This window comes from Orcinus orca, chromosome 11, assembly GCF_937001465.1.
Source record: "Orcinus orca chromosome 11, mOrcOrc1.1, whole genome shotgun sequence".
Classification (NCBI taxonomy): Eukaryota; Metazoa; Chordata; class Mammalia; order Artiodactyla; family Delphinidae; genus Orcinus; species Orcinus orca.
The window spans coordinates 60,049,541-60,070,075 of NC_064569.1; positions in this window are offsets into that span (position 1 = coordinate 60,049,541).

Below are 20,535 nucleotides of genomic sequence, written 5' to 3' on the forward strand. Positions count from 1 at the left end.
ATATACCTGTTATATCATCACCAAAATCAAGGTAATAAATACATCTGGTACCTCCAAAAGATTAATAACACCTAATATGATGTCTACCCTCTTGAGTTTTAGAATGCACAACATTGTGTTAATTATAGGCACAGTTTTATAGCAAATCTTTTGAACTTATTCATCTTGTATAACTGTGATTTCAGACCCACTGAACAACAAGTCCCTACTGCCCCCTACATCCAACCCCTGGCAACCACCCGTCTACTCTCTATTTCTATGAGCTTGATTATTTTATGTACTTCATATAAGTGAAATCATGAAGTATTATCTTTCTATGACTGTTATTTCACGTTAGAGTAACGTCTTCCAAGTCCATCCGTGTTGTCACAAATGGTAGAATTTCCTTCTTTTTTAAAGCTGAAGAATATTTTCATTGATTTTTTCTATTGTTTTCTTGGTCTCTATGCCATTTATTTCTGCTCTGATATTTACAATTTCTTTCCTTCTGCTAACTTTGGGTTTTGTTTGTTCTTCTTTGTTTAGTTGCTTTAAGTGTAAGGTTAAGTTGCTTATTTGTGATTTTTCTTGTTTCCTGAGTAAGACTGTATTGACTTTCTAAGACTTACCTCTTAGAAATGCCTTTGCTGCATTCCATAGGTTTTGGATCATTGTACTTTCACTTGCATTTGTCTCTAGGTATTTTTTGATTTCCTCTTTGCTGGTTCTTTGACAAGATAAACAAAATTGATAAATCTTTATTGAGACTCATCAAGAAAAAGATGGAGAGGGCTCAAATCAATAAAATTAGAAATGAAAAAGGAGAAGTACAACAGACATCACAGAAATACAAAGGATCATCAGAGACTACTATATGCCAATAAAATGGATAACCTGGAAGAAACGGACAAATTCTTAGAAAGGTACACTCTCCCAACACTGAACCAGGAAGAAATAGAAAATATGAACAGACCAATCACAAGCATTGAAACTGAAACCGTGATTTAAAAAAAACTCCCAACAAACAGAAGTCCAGGACCAGATGGCTTCACAGGTGAATTCTATCAAACACTTAGAGAAGAGTTAACACCTATTCTTCTCAAACTATTCCAAAAAATTGCAGAGGAAGGAATACTCCCAAACTCATTCTATGAGGCCACCATCACCCTGATACCAAAACCAGACAATGATATCACCAAAAAAAGAAAACTACAGGCCAATATCACTGATGAACATAGACACAAAAATCCTCAACAAAAATACTAGCAATCTGAATCCAACAATACACTAAAAGAATCATACACCATGATCAAGTGGGATTTACCACAGGGGTGCAAGGATTTTTCAATATTGGCAAATCAATCAGTATGTACACCACATCAACAAATTGAAGAATAAAAACCATATGATTATCTCAATTGATGCAGAAAAAGCTTTTGACAAAATTCAACACCTATTTGTGATTAAAAAAAACTCTCTAGAAAGTGGGCATAGAGGGAACATACCTCAACATAATAAAGGCCATATATGACAAACCTACAGCTAACATCATAATCTATGGTGAAATGCTGAAAGCATTTCCTCTAAGTTTAGGAACAAGACAAGGATGTCAACTCTCTCCACTTTTATTCAACATAGTTTTGGAAGTCCTAGCCATGGCAATCAGAGAAGAAAAAGAAATAAAAGGAATCCAAATTGGAAAAGAAGAAGTAAAACTCTCACTATTTGCAGATGACATGATACTATACATAGAAAATCCTAAAGATGCTACCAGGAAACTACTAGAGCTAATCAATGAATTTGGTAAAGTTGCAGGATACAAAGTTAATACACAGAAATCTGTTGCATTTCTATACACTAACAACAAAAGACCAGAAATAGAAACTAAAGAAACAATCCCATTTACCACCACATCAAAAAGAATAAAATACCTAGGAATAAACCTACCCAAAGAGACAAAAGACCTGTACTCTGAAAACTATAAGACACTGATGAAAGAAATCAAAGACTACACAAACAGATGGAAAGATATACCATGTACTTGGATTGGAACAATCAATATTGCTAAAGTGACTATACTACCCAAGGCAATCTACAGATTCAACACAATCCCTATCAAATTACCAATGGCATTTTTCACATAACTAGATCAAAAAATCTTAAAATTTATACAGAGACACAAAAGATCTCAAATAGCCAAAGCAATCTTGAGAAAGAAAAACTGAGCTGGAGAAATCAGGCTCCCTGATTTCAGACTATACTACAAAGCTACAGTCATCAAAACAGTATGGTTCTGTCACAAAAGCAGAAATATAGATCAATGGAACAAGATAGAAAGCCCAGAAATAAACCCACTCGCCTATGGTCAATTGATCCACGACCAAGGAGGCAAGACTATACAACAGAGAAAAGACAGCTTCTTCAATAAATGGTGCTGGGAAAACTGGATAGCTACATGTAAAAGAAATGAAACTAGAACATTCTAACACCATACACAAAAATGAAACTCAAAATGGATTAAAGACCTAAATGTAAGACCAGATACTACAAAACTCTTAGAGGAAAACATAGGCAGAACCTTCTTTGACATAAAGCACAGCAATATCTTTTTTGATCCTTCTCCCAGAGTAATGGAAATAAAAACAAATGGAACATAATTAAACTCAAAAGCTTTTGCACAGCAAAGGAAACCACAAACAAAATGAGAAGACAACCCACAAAATGGGAGAAAATATTCACAAACGATGAGACTGATGAGGGATTAGTCTCCAAAAATTACAAACAGCTCATGTGTCTCAATATCCAAAAAACAAACAACCCAATCAAAAAAATGGGCAGAAGACCTAAATAGACATTTCTCCAAAGAAGACATACAGAAGGCCAAGAGGGACGTGAAAAGATGCTCAACATCACTAATTATTAGAGAAATGCAAATCAAAAAACTACAATGAGATATCACCTCACACCAGTCAGAATGGCCATCATCAAAAAATCTACAAACAATAAATGCTGCAGAGGGTGTGGAGAAAAGGGAATCCTCTTGCACTGTTGGTGGGAATGCGCCACTATGGAGAACAGTATGGAGGTTCTTTAAAACAGTGGTCCCCAACCTTATTGGCACCAGGGACTGGTTTCTTGGAAGACAATTTTTTCACAGACCGGGGGGAGGGGGGATGGTTCAGGTGGTAATGTGAGTGATGGGGAGTGATGGGAAGTGGGAAATGAAGCTTCTCTCGCTCGCCCACTGCTCACCTCCTGCTGTGCAGCCTGGTTCTTAACAGGCTGTGGACTGGTACCGGTCTATGGCCTAGGGGTTGGTGACCCCTGCTTTAAAAAACTAAAAACGGAACTACCATATGATCCAGCAATCCCACTCCTGGGCATATATCCAGAGAAAAATGTGGTTCAGAAGGATACATGACCCCAATGTTCATTGCAACACTGTTTATAATAACCAAGGCATGGAAACAACCTAAATGTCCATTGACAGATGAATGGATAAAGATGTGGTACATATATACAATGGAATATTACTCAGCCATTAAATAGAATGAAATAATGCCATTTGCAGCAACATGGATGGACCTGGAGATTATCATACTAAGTGAAGTAAGTCACACAGAGAAAGACAAATATCATATGATATCACGTATATGTGGAATCTAAAAAAAAATACAGAATGAATTTATTTATTAAACAGAAACAGACTCACAGACTTAGAGAATGAACTTATGGTTACCAATGGGGAGGGGTAGCAGGGAGGGATAGACTGGGAGTTTGGAATTGACATGTACATACTGCTATATTTAAAATAGATAACCAACAAGGAACTACTGTAAATAAATAAATATAAAGCTGAAGAATATTCCATTGTATGTATCTACCACAGTTTCTTTATCCATTCATCGGTCAGTGGACATTTAGCTTGTTTCTATATCTTAACTATTGTGAATAATGCTGCAATAAATATGACAGTGCAGATATTTCTTTGAGATATTGATACCAATTCTTTTGGATAAATACCCAGGAGTGGGATTGCTGGATCATGTGGTAGTCTTATTTTTCATTTTTTTGAGGAACCTCTATACTGTATTCCACAGTGGCTGCACCATTTTACATTCCCACAAACAGTGTACCAGGTTTCCAATTTCTCTATGTCTTTACCAACATTTGTTGTCTTTTGTTTGGGGGCATTTAAAAAATTTTTTTTAATTTTTTGTTGAGGTATGGTTGATTTACAATGTTGTGTTGGTTTCTGGCATATGACGAAGTGATTCAGTTATATATATATAAAATTTTTCATATTCTTTTTTATTATGGTTTATTACAGATATTGAATATAGCTCCATGTGCTACACAGTAGGACCTTGTTGTCTATTTTTATATAGTAGCTTGTATCTGCTTATCTCAAACTCATAATTTATCCCTCCCCACCCCCTTTGCCCTTTGGTAACCATAAGTTTGTTTTCTATGTCTGTGAGTCTGTTTCTGTTTTGTGCAGCCACTATGGAAGACAGTATGGATTTTCCTTAAAAAACTAAAAATAGAGTGAGCATATGATCCAACAATTCCCCTCTGGGCATATATCTGGAGGAACTCTAATTCAAAAAGATACATGCACCCCAAGGTTCATAGTAGCATTATTTACAATAGCCAAGATGTGGAAGCAACCTAAGTATCCATCAACAGATGAATGGATAAAGAAGATGTGGTGCATATATACAATGGAATACTACTCAGCCATAAAAAAGAATGAAATAATGCCATTTGCAGTGACATGGATGGACCTGGAGATTATCATACTAAGTGAAGTAAGTCAGAGAAAGACAAATACCATATGATATCACTTATATGTGGAATCTAAAATATGATACAAATGAACTTATCTTTTGTAGGGTTTGTTTTTGATGACAGGTGTGAAGAGGTATCTTATTGTGGTTTTGATTTTCTTCTCTCTGAATGTTAGTGATGTTAAGCAACAACAAATTATAACTGCAAGAGAAACATATGAAATACCTCCTGTGACCATGAGATGTCACAAATATAATACTAAGATTGACTGTTATATGCCAACTCCCTTTACTAGTACAAGGGAAGTGCTTTTTTTTATATTGCACACAATTATGTCCCTTGGCAACATGAAACAAAACTCAACCATTATAATGTCCCCTTAGCACTGAGAAAAAAAAAATGTGGCATGTCCCTGGAACTGATCCCTGAAAAGCAAGAGAAAGTCCAAATATTTGATTGAAAACAAAAAGGAAAAATAAACTTGTATTGTAACAAAGAGAGATTGAATTGCAGGCAGCTCTCCAATTTGTAGCTAAAACCATTTGGAATATATGCTCTTAAAATTCAGCCAATTGCTCCTTTAAATTGAAAAATGCTTTGAAGACAATGGTAGAATGAAGTAAGTAAGATTTAGGTAAGTAAAATGTCTGTTATGTTCTTGGAGAAACTAGACTGATATAAATGAAGCAGTTAGAAAATCTAGGATAGTTTGTGATTTGGTGCTAAACTATTTAGTACAAACTAAACTCCTAGGTCCCTAGGAGTTCAAGAAAAGGAAAAATTAATGTAGCATAACATGACTTTTGAAGACTCCAGAGGCTTGAACTCTGAGTCTTAAAGATGACTAGAATTTGGAGAAGAAAAAAAGAGTCAGAGATGTTTTTATACATCTTCTGGATGGAAAAAAGTCTGTGGGAGAAAAAAGAAAGAAGGTAACTAATTTTTTCATATGTATAATATCTTGGTTTGCTTATCAATAAAAAAAGAAGAATTTTATAAAATTGTTGTGAAAATTTAAGGGTGACAATATGTGCAAAGTATTAATACTATGTCTGAGACATTTAAGTCTAAGAACTTAATAAGACAACTGGCTTAATAGGATTTCTTCAATTAAGAACCAGCTTAATATGAGCAGCCAGTGTTAACTAGTTGCCACATATAAAAAAACTAAATATGTTTTCTGTTAGGTAGCTGAGTTTTCTGTTACTAAAAGTGACAGAAGCTATTTGATTATTTATTAGATCAGTGTGTGAAGCAATGTCAGTGTTGGGTGGAAGTTGGATTGATTGATTTCTACCAGTTCCTCCTTTAATCTTGCATTCTTCGAGTTAGTATAGCTCTATTATGGATCAGCCTGATGTTTCCTGAGAATAAGAACCATCCTTAAGCTCTGGAATAGAGTGGACAAAACAGTGTTTCTTATGACAAACTTCTTCAGAAACTTACAGCATTTACTTTGCTGAACTGCTGTGTGTCTTTACTTTGCTGAACTGGTGTGTGTGTGTGTGTGTGTGTGTGTGTGTGTGTGTGTGTGTGTGTGTGTGTGTGTGTGTGTGTGTGTGTGTGTGTGTGTGTGTGTGTGTTAGTGGGGGAGATGATTACTAAGAGATAATTATTGTTTGGGGTTGAATCTACATTTTTAGAGGGAAATGGTTTTCTACATTAAGCGCTGACTAAAATTTTCCCTCTCCATTTTATCCAGATTTATTTTCATAACATTGAAAATGTTTTTCTAGACTCCTTTCAGAAACAACTAGTCTAAGAAAAAAATCATGATGTGATTAAAAATGTCTAAATATGAATAAAAACTCTTCTTGATTAAGTACAATAATTAAATGACCTACTCACAAATTGAATTAATGAATACATTTCACATGGATCCTTATTGAAAAACCTGGGGTTTCAAATATTTGTATTTATTTTATTGAACATAGCCTAATAGGTTTCTAGTTTTATATGACACACATATAAGATAGCTATATCCAGTTTCCAAATAGGACATGACTTTAATTATAATTCCAGAATTCCATGTCAGTAAGGGATTCATTGATAATATGTCTAATATGGATTACCATATTCAACAGAATATTAGAATATTAATGCAAATATTAAAAAACTGCAGTTAGGAGCTATGAAGACTTAATTCACTGTTCTCTTTTTTACTTACAAAAGAGAGGAATTTTCTAATAAAAATTTATTATGGTGTCAAGGTATTAACGACAATAATATACCATGGAAAAAATCTTAAGCAATACTTTTTTTAAGTTAATATGAAGTATAGATGAAAAGAATGCTCTAGGTTAGAGGTATATGAACTTTTTTCTTTACAGGGGCCAGATGGTAAATATTTTAGGCTCTGTGGGCCATATGTCTTTGTTGCAACTACTGAATTCAGCCATAGCTAACTGAAGAAAATACATAGATGCATAGGTGTAGCAATGTTATAATAAAACCTTATTTACAAAAGCAAGTGGTGAACCAGATGGATTTGGCCCACAGGCCTTAGTTTACCTTAGTTCACTTAAGGTGAGCAGTTAAACATATTTCTTATACAAAATAATGGATCCTTAGATCCATAGTTTGAGTAGTATATTCTGCCAAATCCCTGAGGGTTTAGTTGGGAGGAAAGGTGTTTTCTTCAGATACTTGCACACCAAGGCCTCAAGGGTTTCTCTGCCATAAGCTAAGACTCCCTTTTTAGAAGTAAATGCTTGACTAGGTCTGCAGAAACCTCTTTAGAAACTAGACTCTCACAATTAGAAAACATGGAGGAAGAAAAACACAGCTGCATAGGATGCTGTGGACCGGTAATCAGTGGAATTGCTGGTTATTTTCTGTGAGGACAATAGATCTTAATTTAGTTCTGCTATCTTCTCCGATCTTTATGCTACATACTCATCTTTATCCTAGAATAGCGTATACTGAGTATAACATTGCTGCTTTATCAAAATTCCATGATAGGTATATTTTTTGAGGTTGATTTGGCTGTTAGAATTTAAATGTTTCGTGATGTCAAAAAAAAATTCTTTAAAACTCCCTTATCCTAGATTCTGTGTTATGAGAATCTATAATATCTCTTTCAATGTCTCCTAACACAGAACCACAGGCTCCCAGGAACTTAGGAAAAGCTTTCACAGTATAAAGAGGTAGAATTTTTATTTGAACTAAAAATAAGATCCTGTTGAATAGAATATATTTAACAGGATAAAGGATAATCTTTCTCTCACCTCTGGACAAGAGAAAACATCTTGATGTATATCCTTCTGTCATTTGAAATGACTCTTATTCCATATTAGAAATATTTCAACCAATTTCCTGCTGTTGACATAAAGGTCATTTCCAATTACTTACTAACCAAGTAATGTTATGATGAATATTTGTACACAAATCTTGAATGCCAAGGATAATTCCTAGAAGTAGAATACATCAGACTGATATTTTGAGGACTTTCTATGCAACTTTGGATCAGTACAGGATATTTTTGTTTTAATTTTGCCATTTTAACATACAATAATGGTAAATGAATGGTTTTTATATCCATATTGAACTGAGTTTAAATTTTGTATGTTTACTTTCCATTTGCATTCCTTTGTCTGAAGATTTATTCTTCCAACCAATGTTTGTCATCATCCACTTGTGCCAAATACATCAGAGGGTCCTGGAAAATACAAGACTGCTATTCCTCTAGGAGTCTAACTTGTGGTGTATATGTCTGTCAACTGATCAACAAATATTTACTGAGGGTCTTCAAAGCACTGAGTATATAGCAATGTATAAGACAGAAAAGGTCTTTGTTCTGAGGCGGTTAAGAGAATGATATAAAACACAGTGAGTTAATATATATTTCAGATATTAATTCTACAGAGTAATATGGTAGAGGACAAGCAGATACAGTGAGGTGTGGAAGGGGAAACCTGCTTTATTTACAGGAGTCTGATGAGGCAGCATTTAAGTTGAGACGAATGATTATAGTCATGTTAAAATCTAACTGGAGTATCATCCAGCTTGGTGAAAAAAAATTACAAAAGGTTCTGAGATAGGAGTGAATTTTCTATCCTGGAGGGTTAGAAACACAACCAATGAGTCTAGAGTATGAAGAACAAAGTAGTGAACAGAGGGGAACGAAATCACAAAGTTAGGCAGTGAACAGATCATGCTGGATCTTGTAGGTCAACGTAAGAAGCTGGATTTTTATTTTAAATATAATAGGAACCTATTGGACAATTTTGAGTAGGGAAGTGATAAGAAAGGGGCTGATAAATTGTTAGAAGATGGAGTAAAATGATTAGAACCCTTGATGAACTAGCAGATCTGGTGGACAAAATAAATTCATAAAGTTAAAGATACAAGATTGATCTCAATGCTTTTGGAGGTCATATATTTACAGTGTGTCCATGGTGTGGTTACTTGAAGTGAAGTTGAGGTAGAATTCATTGTATTTGAGGAGGTCAAAGAACTTTGATGGGACATACAAAGTGACATTGAAGTGAGAGAGGATATCAGGCCTCAGAAGGGAGAAAGGATGAGAGGCAGGTGTACGTGATGTGATAACAATAGAAGATAATCAAAGATGTTAACCAATAGAATGTGCCATAGGTAATTAGCATAAGAGTTCATTACATGATGGTGAAGATGGATGAGTGATCAACTGGAAATATAAAATGTGAGCTGGGAGAATACCACCTGGTATGGTGGTATTCATACCACCAGGTATGAATACCTGGCATTTCTATAGTACATAGCTGTTAGTGGAGCATGGATCTTCAACTTGATATGGCTGAAGGGGTCATGTATTCTGGGAACCAGCATATTTTATTTATAGCAAGAAGCAGCGGTCTGTTCTGCAATGAGACTGAAAAATGAAGGCAACACAGTTCCCTAGGAACGCAAGTGTCTGAGGCACTTTAAGAGGGCTTGGGATGAATGAGAAGTGGAGAAGGAGATTCAATAAGTGTAAAAGAATGAGTTTGTAAGAATGGGTTATAATTGACTTTGATCAGGTTCCAAACAGAAGTTATTATAAAACCTTCACATAAAGCATAAAAATAAAATTATCTCAGGACTCTCATCTCGTGGTGAAGGCAGCCACAGGTCTCAATACCAAAAGGATTCAGGTTTTTATTCATGTATTATTTATTATTAAAAACCACTGAGGGCTTCCCTGGTGGCGCAGTGGTTGAGAGTCCGCCTGCCGATGCAGGGGACACGGGTTCGTGCCCCAGTCTGGGAAGATTCCACATGCCGCGGAGCGCCTGGGCCCGTGAGCCATGGCCGCTGAGCCTGCGCGTCCGGAGCCTGTGCTCCGCAGCGGGAGAGGCCACAACAGTGAGAGGCCCGCGTACCGAAAAAAAAAAAAAAAAAAAAACATTGAAGCATTTGCCAGGCACCGCTGGGTGCTAGAATTATAAAACTTTTAATAAGAATCGATCCTTTTCCTCAAGAGGCTTACTGTCTAGTAGAAAGAGGCAGAATGCATTTTCTAAAAGTGTATGTAAAGTAACTAAGACTAAGTATGTGTAAATTCATAAAATATTAATCATCTTTTTTTGCTCTAAGATCAAAAGTTCTTATTTTTAGTATTTCAGGAACTTCATACTACAATAATATTTGCTAAGTAGTGCAGAATTCTAGGCTGAATTTCACACTGGGTATGGCATATAGAGGGCAATGAAGTATGTATTTATGAAAGGTCTTAAGCAAGGGACTTTTGTATAGAGAATCTTCCAAGACAAATCTCAAATACACCTGGATCAGGAGCCAGGTCTTTCTGCCCAGTTCTGCCCTTTACAATGCAAATGTCCTGTTATATTATTTAAGGATGGTTTGGTCCCTATTCAGAGAAAACTGAGTAAGGTTGTTTGCTTAAAATGTACGCTGGACGTGTCAGAAGTAGTCAGATTTTGTCATGCACTTATTTTATGACAGATCCAGGCCATAGACATGAAGCTTGGCAAGTGCCTTATAAATTAGAGCTGTGCTGAAGCCTACAGCAATGCTAACTGTAGGCTAACTCAAGCCCACCTTCCAAATATTCTTGCAAAAATAAAAATGATAGTTACCTAACACAGGAAAGGAAAAAGCAATTCCTCCAAAACACTGTCAAAGCATCCAATAATAGTCTTAGATTTTTAATTAATCTGCTTTATTTCTCTTTTTAACAAACCCAAAACTGTCACTATTAATAGAAAACCATGTAATATTATGTAATGCTTTTCTTTAAAGTTTAACCAGCCCTAATTCTAAAGTCCTGGCACAGTTTTTATTTGACAAAATTTCACCCCAAAGAAATGCGATGCTAATGTCACTCTTTGCTTCATTTTGAATATTGATTTGGTAATCTTTATATTCTAAATGGAAATGTTCTGCATTATCTGTATTCTACCTTCTAAGAGGGCAGAAAGGAAAATGCCATCATTACTTAGAAGTAATGTATCTCTTCATTCACTAATTTAGAATAATTGTTCAGTATTATTAAGAGACACTTTATTATAATGGCAATAAAGGTTCCAGTATAAATCTAATATTCAAACTAGAAAGAAATCTGTAATAAATCAATGAAAGATTTTTTCACCTCAGACAGTGTGACACATGAGCCCGTGTTTCAACAGTAGATTAAACTTTCACTATTATATAAAATTTATATAAACTCTTATAGCACCATTTAGTTATTTATAATTTGTTTGTGAATAGTATAAAAAAATACAATAAATCCAAAAAGTCCCAAAGAATTTTGATTATCTATTTTTTAAATTACCAAAATTTTCTTCACTTTTGGGTAATTAATTATCATGGACTTATTATACATTCTTATTGACTTTCACAACTTTCATATTCTTTCTAGGAAATACTTGCCAGTACATGATTCCCCTCAGACTACTAAGAAGATGAATTTCTCTTTTCCTGGCCTAGCGCTGCAGAATAGCTTCTATGGGCAAACTTGAAGCTTTTGTAATTATTCAATTCCAAAATTCCTTAGTAAAAAAGCATGTTTCAGTCAATATAAACAATTTTTAAAATATGGTGCTTAAGGTAGAATCATTTAGTGGGTAATTGTATGGACAAATATGAAATAATGGCAATAATTCTAATTGTCCAGCCCTATGAACCCAGTATACGGGTACAAAAGTTTTCTCATAATAGTGTTGAGGAGAGCATATTACATCTAGATTCTGAAACATTTTCTTCCAAAACAATAGTATGAACAGAGGTCTGATTTATTTCAAAATGAAGAACCTTCCCAAGAGAAATACTTCCATAAAGCTTTATCTTTTTGGTGAAGATAGATAAATAAAGACATAGATAGAAAATGATATGAAGAAATTTTTTTAAATAAGAAAAATAAAACTAGGATCTTGCAATTCTCAGCATGCTGGGAAATCTGTGCCCTTATAGCTGTGCTGAAGCCTACAGCAATGCCTTTGAACTCGAGCCCACCTTCCAAATATTCTTGCAAAAATAAAAATGAAGTTATCCACACAGGAATGAAAAAACAATTCCTCCAAGAAACTGTGTCAATTATCCAATAATAGGAGCTAGGAACTGGACAAGATATATGAAACAACTTTTTTCAGACAATGGACAAAATGCAACTCAGAACTCTAATCCTTGAGCTAAGAGAAACAAATGAGATGATCGCTATGGTCACCCTGTCTTTCTGCCTACAACCACATTCCAGACCACGTGAAGGCAAAGGGAATCCAAGCAGAGCATAGTTGTATCACCGAATTTAGGAGATAGAGAATCTAGTTTGGGAAGGCTGAGAAGAGCTTCAGAAATTTGAACAGAGGTTGCCTTGAGTCTTTGGATGAACACTAAGCTGTGCATGACCAGGTTTAAGCTCCATAAGGCTCATCAAAGAATACCATGGAGCTGTAAACTTAGCCATTCCCAAGGCTCTCACAGGACAGAGAGATACTCAAATTCCAAACCGAGTAGAGGAACTTTAGTGAGTAACCAAGCATTCATTAGAGACCCAAGAAGGTCATACTTTAGTAAAAGGGCTAAGATGGTGTTAGGGGTTACAGCTATTCTAAATGCATCCTAACAAATGTTAAAATCTTCAAAAAAGCAAGTTGACCCAAGATTAACTTAAATTATTGTAAAACAAAACAAAATGCCCAAAATCTTTAAAGAAGAACAACCAAATCCAGACATCAGACAATTTAATATTTACAATACTCAGCATACAATAGAACCTTATTAGACAAGGCAAAAAGCAGGAAAATGTGAGCAATAACCAGGAGAATGACCAATCATTAGAAATAGACACAGACGTGACAACAATGGTAGAATTAACAGATAGTTTTAAAAAACTATCATAGTTATGTTTAAGAACTTAAAGAAAAATATGAATATAATGAGAAACAAAATATATTTATAAAACCAAATGGAACTTTTAGAGATGGAAAAATACCTGAAAAAAAATTTACTGGATGGGTTTAATATCAGATTAGACGCTGCAGAAAACAATAAAAGACTCTCCAAAGGTAAACATAAAGAAAAAAAAGGTTGAAAAAGTAAAAAAAGCCTAAGTGGCATGTAGAACAATATCAAGCAGTCTAAAATTCTGTGGTTCGAATCACAGAAGGAGAGGAAGGAGATTCGATGGTGAAAATATTTGAAGAAATAATAAGTTTACATTCAGAGGATTAGATTTCTATCGACTTCTTTTTAGATATAATGCAAACCAGAAGAAAATGGAATAGATTTATAATGCTGAATGAAAACAACATTAAATTAAAATTTAATATCCAGCAAAAATACTTTTAAGAAATAAAGGTGATACAGAGACATTTTCAGAAAAAACGAAAGATGAGGGAATTAATCGCCAACAGCCTTGCACTACAAGGTGTGCTAAAAGGAAGTCTTCTGGCTGAAGGAAAATAATCCCAGATAAAAGATCAGATCTACACCAAAAAAATTTAGAATTCCAAAAATGGTAAATTAAAAATAAGACTTTCGTTACTTGTTTTATAATTTATTTAAAAGATAATAAAACATCTGCTATTTTACACATTCACCACAAAAGTTTATCATTAAGTGGAAACTGGAAAGAGAGTGTTTAGTTTAAAATATGCAAGTTTCAATATCAGAAACAACCAAGCAAAATCTGACTTCATGGACTTGGTCAGGCTATTTTAAGTGGAGGAAAAGTAAAAAGAAAAATTAAGACAGGAATTAATTTGCAAATTTTGAAAACCAAAACTCAAGTCTTTTCACAACATGGCCTCAAACTAATTTTCTAGAGTTATTCCTCGCCATTTCCCAACATGTTACAGAGAGTTCATGCCTTCTGTATTGTTTTTATTGGTTATACTTTCTCAGCACTTCTTGATATTCTCACTACCTAGAATGAAAATTTCACTAGCTCAACAACCTTTAAATGTCTCCTCTTAGCCCAAACCTATTATTTGAGGTCTGTTTCAAAAGTGACTTCCTCCATGGAGCCTTTCTTAATTCTCCTTGACAAAAATAATAGCCTCTTTTTTGAACCTCATGATACATTGTAAGAAACTCTTATACACATGGTCTGTGTTTATATTACTTTTGTGCTCAGCTCATCTTCATTGGTCAGGCACAAGCAGAGAACGTACCTTTCTTACTGTGGTATCATCTATCTCATGCAAGATGAAAAGGGAATTAACATTTACTGAGTACCTACAATGCATCTTCAGGGAACTAATCATTTGAGAAATACTTATCTCTACCACAACCCAAAGAAATGGGAATTAATATTCCTGTTTTACACATGATGAAATAAAACCTGTGTAACTTGTCCAATATCACATAAATACGAAGGCAAAGCCAGAAGGATAACCTGTGATTCTATGACTATGAAGCATAGTTTTATTTCACTAAATATTCTATATAATTAACTGGCAAAAATAAATACAAACAACAGTTTCAGTTCAGGTAAGTTGCTAATGTACTAAGTATTTCAAAGATAAAAAGAAGGAAGGAAGGGGGTGGAGGAAAGGAAAGAAGGGGGAAGGGAGAGAGGAAAAAGAAAGTAAGAAAAGAAAGGAGGAGGGAGAGAGGGAGGAAAATGGCAGAAGTGGAGGAAGATGCTAACACATATTTCAAGCAGAAATGCCGAGCATTTTCGTTTAGAACATTTCATATAGAATACCCAAGGGAGTACAAAAGGATAAATCAAAGTAACTTTCAGCTCAATACAAGACAGCCATCTTCTAGGAAAAAAAAAAAAAAAAAGCCAAGCTACTACTAAAACTGACAATTTTAGAGATAAAATTTGTATTGATTTAGATTTCTTAGAGTTAGAGTAAGTACCATGAATAAACAATGCCCTGAATTGCTGCTGGCAACTCCAAAAGCCATCTTATGAATGCCTGAACGAGAAAATATATTTCTTTCAAGTAGATCAAGTTTCTTCAACAGATGTTGCATATGTATATAATTAGATCTACATCCTTGGAATTAGCATGATGATGATGAGAGGACTTTTATTTTGTTAATAAAATACACACATTAGTTAAAGCCTTAGTTAATACAAAAATGTCAGGAACACTTTTGTGCTATGAAGCCTCAAAGAATATTATTTCTTGCTCAATGACAGTAAATTTTTAGATAAATAAAGCCATGGTCTCCACCTGTTCTTTTAAACAAATGGTTTGGAGCAAGTATCGCATAAGTTGTTAAAATATTCACAAGTATTATTTGTGTATATAATCTATGTCTATTTATGTGTGTATACATATATTTACAAAAACATACATATATATACAAATGTAGAATAAATCTATTTACAAATACCTCTGAATCTTGCTACAGAACAATATAAAAATGCTGGAGATTACCTACATTGATAGATACATATCACTGCCAATAAAAATAGTTGCATGATTTACTAACATACTTCAAAAAGTAAAATGCGCAGGTGTTATTAACCTCCATTTTGGTCACATTAAGTCACAGACGTGCATTGTGATGACCACCACCAATGCTCTGTAGAAATGTGTTAAGTGCTTAGGCATATGAAGTTAATATCTAAAAGATGTATACATCTCATAAAAATACATATGTAAATCTCTCCCTGAAGGACATTAACAGAGTTTCTCCAATATGAAATTTTAGGATATTGAACCATTTAAAAAATGTGTTTACTAAGGCTCTCTCTTCAACATACATTCCAAAGTGGTTCATAATAACAATAATTAAAATTTAAAACAATGATGATCTTCAATAATAGGAAGCAATTATTGAGGTAATAATCTGTGGAAGATAACTTCAAGCAGCTAATAGCAAAGGCAAAATTATAGGGACTGAATAATAGTAGTAATCAAATGAACAATTTCTCTACTAAAAATGCTTATTTCACGGCAGCCTGGTTAATTAATATTGTTGGCTGCCAATCAATTAAAAAAACAAACAAGTATATTAGCTAAAATAATTAAGCAGAACACCTTTCAAAATAACTGAGAAAACTATTCCTGAGCATCACACAAAAGACTCAGTTGACAAATATTTGTGGAAACATATCTCAGTCAGGTAAGTAGATAAGAGATATAGATGCAGTGGTGAATTATGAATCATAATGCTAATTGATATAGTTTGCATCACGTCACAAATATTACCTAATGTTTAACCTTCATGAGATCAGTGACTTTGTTTACCACTACATTCACAGATCTAGCACTTGTGCATTGTACTTCATTTCACTGAACAACATGTAGCCCAGAAGGAACTGGAAAGCTTAACGTATGGGTTAAATGTTCCTTTTGATGTTTCACTGTAGCACTGCACAGTAAAGTTTTATAGGTTCTATGAAAATAGTAATTCAGATTCTGGTCTAACTATCTTTATAACCTTAATTTTTGTTCTCATTTATGGCACAGTCATCTTGGGAATTCTTATTACAAAATTTAATTGCTGAAGCAACAGAGCAATTCAGAAGCAAAGCTGTTCAACCCATCAAAAAGGTTTGTGCTGCAGAGGGCAGAGGAAAGGCAGGAACCTCTTTACGTTCATTCATGTGGTCTTAAGAACTGACACATTCTGTCTGGTATCATAAATTCCTTGCCACTAGAGCCAACGGAGGTCTTATGTTAAACCAGGTTAGTTCTCTTACCTGTTCAAAAATGTCCCTAGCCCCAGCTCTAATACATACGCTCAAGATTTCATGAAAAATGAGTTGTCAAAGCTACCAGCTCCTTGAATATGATAAATAGGCAAGAGATGAATACTGGGACTTCCCTGGTGATGCAGTGGTTAAGAATCCGCCTGCCAATGCAGGGGACACGGATTTGAGCCCTGGTCCAGGAAGATCCCACAGGCTGCAGAGCAACTAAGCCCATGCACCACAAGTACTGAGCCTACGCTCTAGAGCCTGCGAGCCACAGCTACTGAAGCCTGCACGCCACACCTACTGAAGCCTGTGCGCCTAGAGCCCATGCTCTGCAACAAGAGAAGCCACCGCAATGAGAAGCCCGTGCACCACAACGAAGAGTAGCCTCCGCTGGCCACAACTGGAGAAAGCACGAGGGCAGCAATGAAGACCCAACGCAGCCAAAAATAAATAAATAAACAAACAAACAAATAAAAATAAAACTTAAAAGAAGATGAATATTGTCAATGATTATGGGATTAAATTTTTTTTAAGAATATTAAAAAGGTCTTAGAAGAATTCTGTCCTAAAAAGAAAAAAAAAGAAATAACAGACTCAAGATAAGTGAGTAAAGACATTCATCACTGAAGTTAAGGGGCAGATCAAGAAAAGTGATGACCGCAGGAGAGGCTGAAATAAAATAAAAATACAAAGGTAAATTTTTGATTCAATATCTTGTAACTAGCTAGCTCTAGCTCATGTGTGTAAAAACAACGTGGGAGAGACCAGGATAAATGTGGTGATCTATGGTGCTTGGTTCTGGAACTTCAAAATTCTTCCGTATTTTTTAATGCTTCAATTAGATGTGAAGGGCAACAAGTGGTACAGTAAGTGTCAGGGTTGAATGAAGAAATTATGTTATATGTATTATCCAGGATACATATAAAACTTCCTGCGATTTCTCTTTTTAAAAATCAATATTCCAGGTCATGTGAAATAAAATTACTGGGATAGACTCCCAGTTGGCATTCTGGTTTTCTATTCCTGGATTGGAAATGTCAGGGCTGAGCTATGTGTTGAGTCTTGTCTGCTTCTCTCTATGAATAAGAGAATAGTATAAAGAAAACAGCTTTCTTGAAGTTAATGGAAAGGAAAGGTGATTAAAGAAAGCAACTTAGGGGCTTCCCTGGTGGCGCAGTGGTTGGGAGTCCGCCTGCCGATGCAGGGGACACAGGTTCGTGACCCGGTCCGGGACGATCCCACATGCCGCGGGGCGGCTGGGGCCGTGAGCCATGGCCGCTGAGTCTGCGCTCCGCGGAGAGAGAGGCCACAACAGTGAGAGGCCCGCGTACTACAGAAAAAAAAAGAAAAAGAAAGAAAGAAAGCAACCCAAGAAGGAACAGTCCAGGTTCCTGAGATCTAGCCAGGGAACAGTAAACAACCAAGGTGTCACCATCTCCAGTTACATGAAACAGAGCCTGTTGCCAAAGATTCCAAGGATGATTCAGATCCTTTGGGAGAATTCAGTCTTTGAATAAAGAAATATTGCTCTATCTTTTGAGTTATTTGATACATATAATCTCAGCTTTGAGACATAGAACAGTCACATAATCCTGGATTTTCTGAGTCAGTGCCAAATTAAAATTTTCTGTTGTTGATGTGCGTGCCCTAGGTTTGGACTCAGGAAATAATGTCCCCTTGAACCTGACATCACTGGCATTAAAAAAGCCCTACCTTAACTCAGTCAGGGCAGGGAAAGGAAGAAGGGGTTTTCTTAGAGTTCTAAGTCCCACACCAATTTTTAGCTTCTTAAAAGAAAGGACACAGACTTTGAAATATCACAGAGATCAGGATAGTGAAGAGGTTGGCAGAGAATATGGATTATTTTTAGATAAAGAATATTTGCATACCTTTATCTTATTTATTATCATCGGAGCAGTTAGAAAAGACCCTAAAATAAGCGTAGAAATTGAGAGCAGACATAATATAAATGCACCTGCTTTTATCTCTTCCATTCACTTGTTATACTGTGTGCATGTATGTGTGTGTATGTGTGTTTTCTCAGCATTTCCCCCACTATATTGTGAGCGTTCTTCAGGTAGGGATATATTTTTAAATATCTTTATGTTCTAGAGCCTGATTTAGAATAGGTACTTAATAAACGCATATTTGTTGCATCAATGCATGCATACTTGAATGAATGAATGCTATTCCCAAGACAGAAAGATTAAATAAAACAAAAGTTACATTCGTTTTAGCTTACATGCTTAACTACCGTGGTGAAGAAGATAAAATCTTGGCTTTTAAATTGGAATGTAATTTGTTTCTCTAGCTCGGATGTAGGAAGCAGTAGGGGTCTAGGCTTGGAATCGTTGCCTAGCTTATCACTGCTTATCACTAATAAGGAAAGGTCTCAGAGACAGACCTGAAGAAAGGATCCTAAACCACTGTAGCACAGAATTTATTTTCTAGCTCAGGTACAGTTAATTCTTGATTATTTAATTCAGCTTCATGATCTGGTTTATGACTAGCTGTGGACTACAGGGCTTGCCTACGAGGAACGTAGAGCAAGCAATATTCTCTATTTGCCTTATTCAGTCAAGCCTTTGCACCCCTCTCTGCTACACTCAGTGCCGAAAACGTAAAGCTGAGTCAGCTCTTTAAAGGAAGAGGTGAAAAGAAAGGCATATGGAAAACATGGAGCCAAAAAACCTGCTTGTCTGGAAGCAGGTCAGGTATGGGGAAAAGCCACATGAAACAAAGATGGCCACTCTGGATGCTTCTGGGAGCTAATTTCACCCAATGGAACTGTGTCACTCACTTAGCTTAAAACCTGGAGAAGCTTGCATTGCTTATACCAACTCAAGGCCTTCAGACTGGGTGTATCTGACAGACATGTTTTCTTAGGTCTATTCACTATTAGCCTTCATAGTATTTTAAAACTATGGTTTATCAACAGTTACGATTTGGATTTGGGATACTTCACAAACAAAATGTGTAAGTCTACATTTCTTGAAAAATTGGAAGTTGTGGCAACACTGGGTGATTACAGTTTGTGCTTTGTAGTAGCCACTTTAGATAATAAAATATTCTCCAGTCTACCACAATCCTCATCACTCCTAAATAATCAAATGACTGTCAGGTCAGGACTCCTTTCTGGTATACGAAGGTAAGACTGAGGCAGTGGTATGCTGGAGCTGGCTAGTTCTGGCTCAAGAGAAAGAGTATGCACGTCTCTTCCAAATTTCAAGTTCAATGGCACCTTGCTGGTAGCTTGAACGGTCAGGTTCTTTAGCCAACCTTGGAGACCAGTTGTTAAACATTTATCAGTGCACCTCTGGACTGAGGTGAAATGAAGAGCAGCTGCAATTCACAAAGCCTCTTCAGTTAACATATGTTACCTGCTTTATAGAAAAAAAATCACGATCCACAATAAAAATATACTGAATCTATCATGATTGACCTCTATACTTATTTTTTAAGCATAATATCAAATGCTCCATTCCAGCCCTACTGAACTGTTTGCTATATCTAAGATGGAACACCATTTTTTCTTTGTTTCTTTGTAAATATTGTTCCCTTTTTCTGGAATAACCTTTCCATCTTCTCCATCTGACCAGTGCCTACCTGTCCTCTAAGATTCAACTCAGGTAACATCTTCTGCTGAGTTATCTCTTTAACTGGCTTCCATCTCTGTGCAC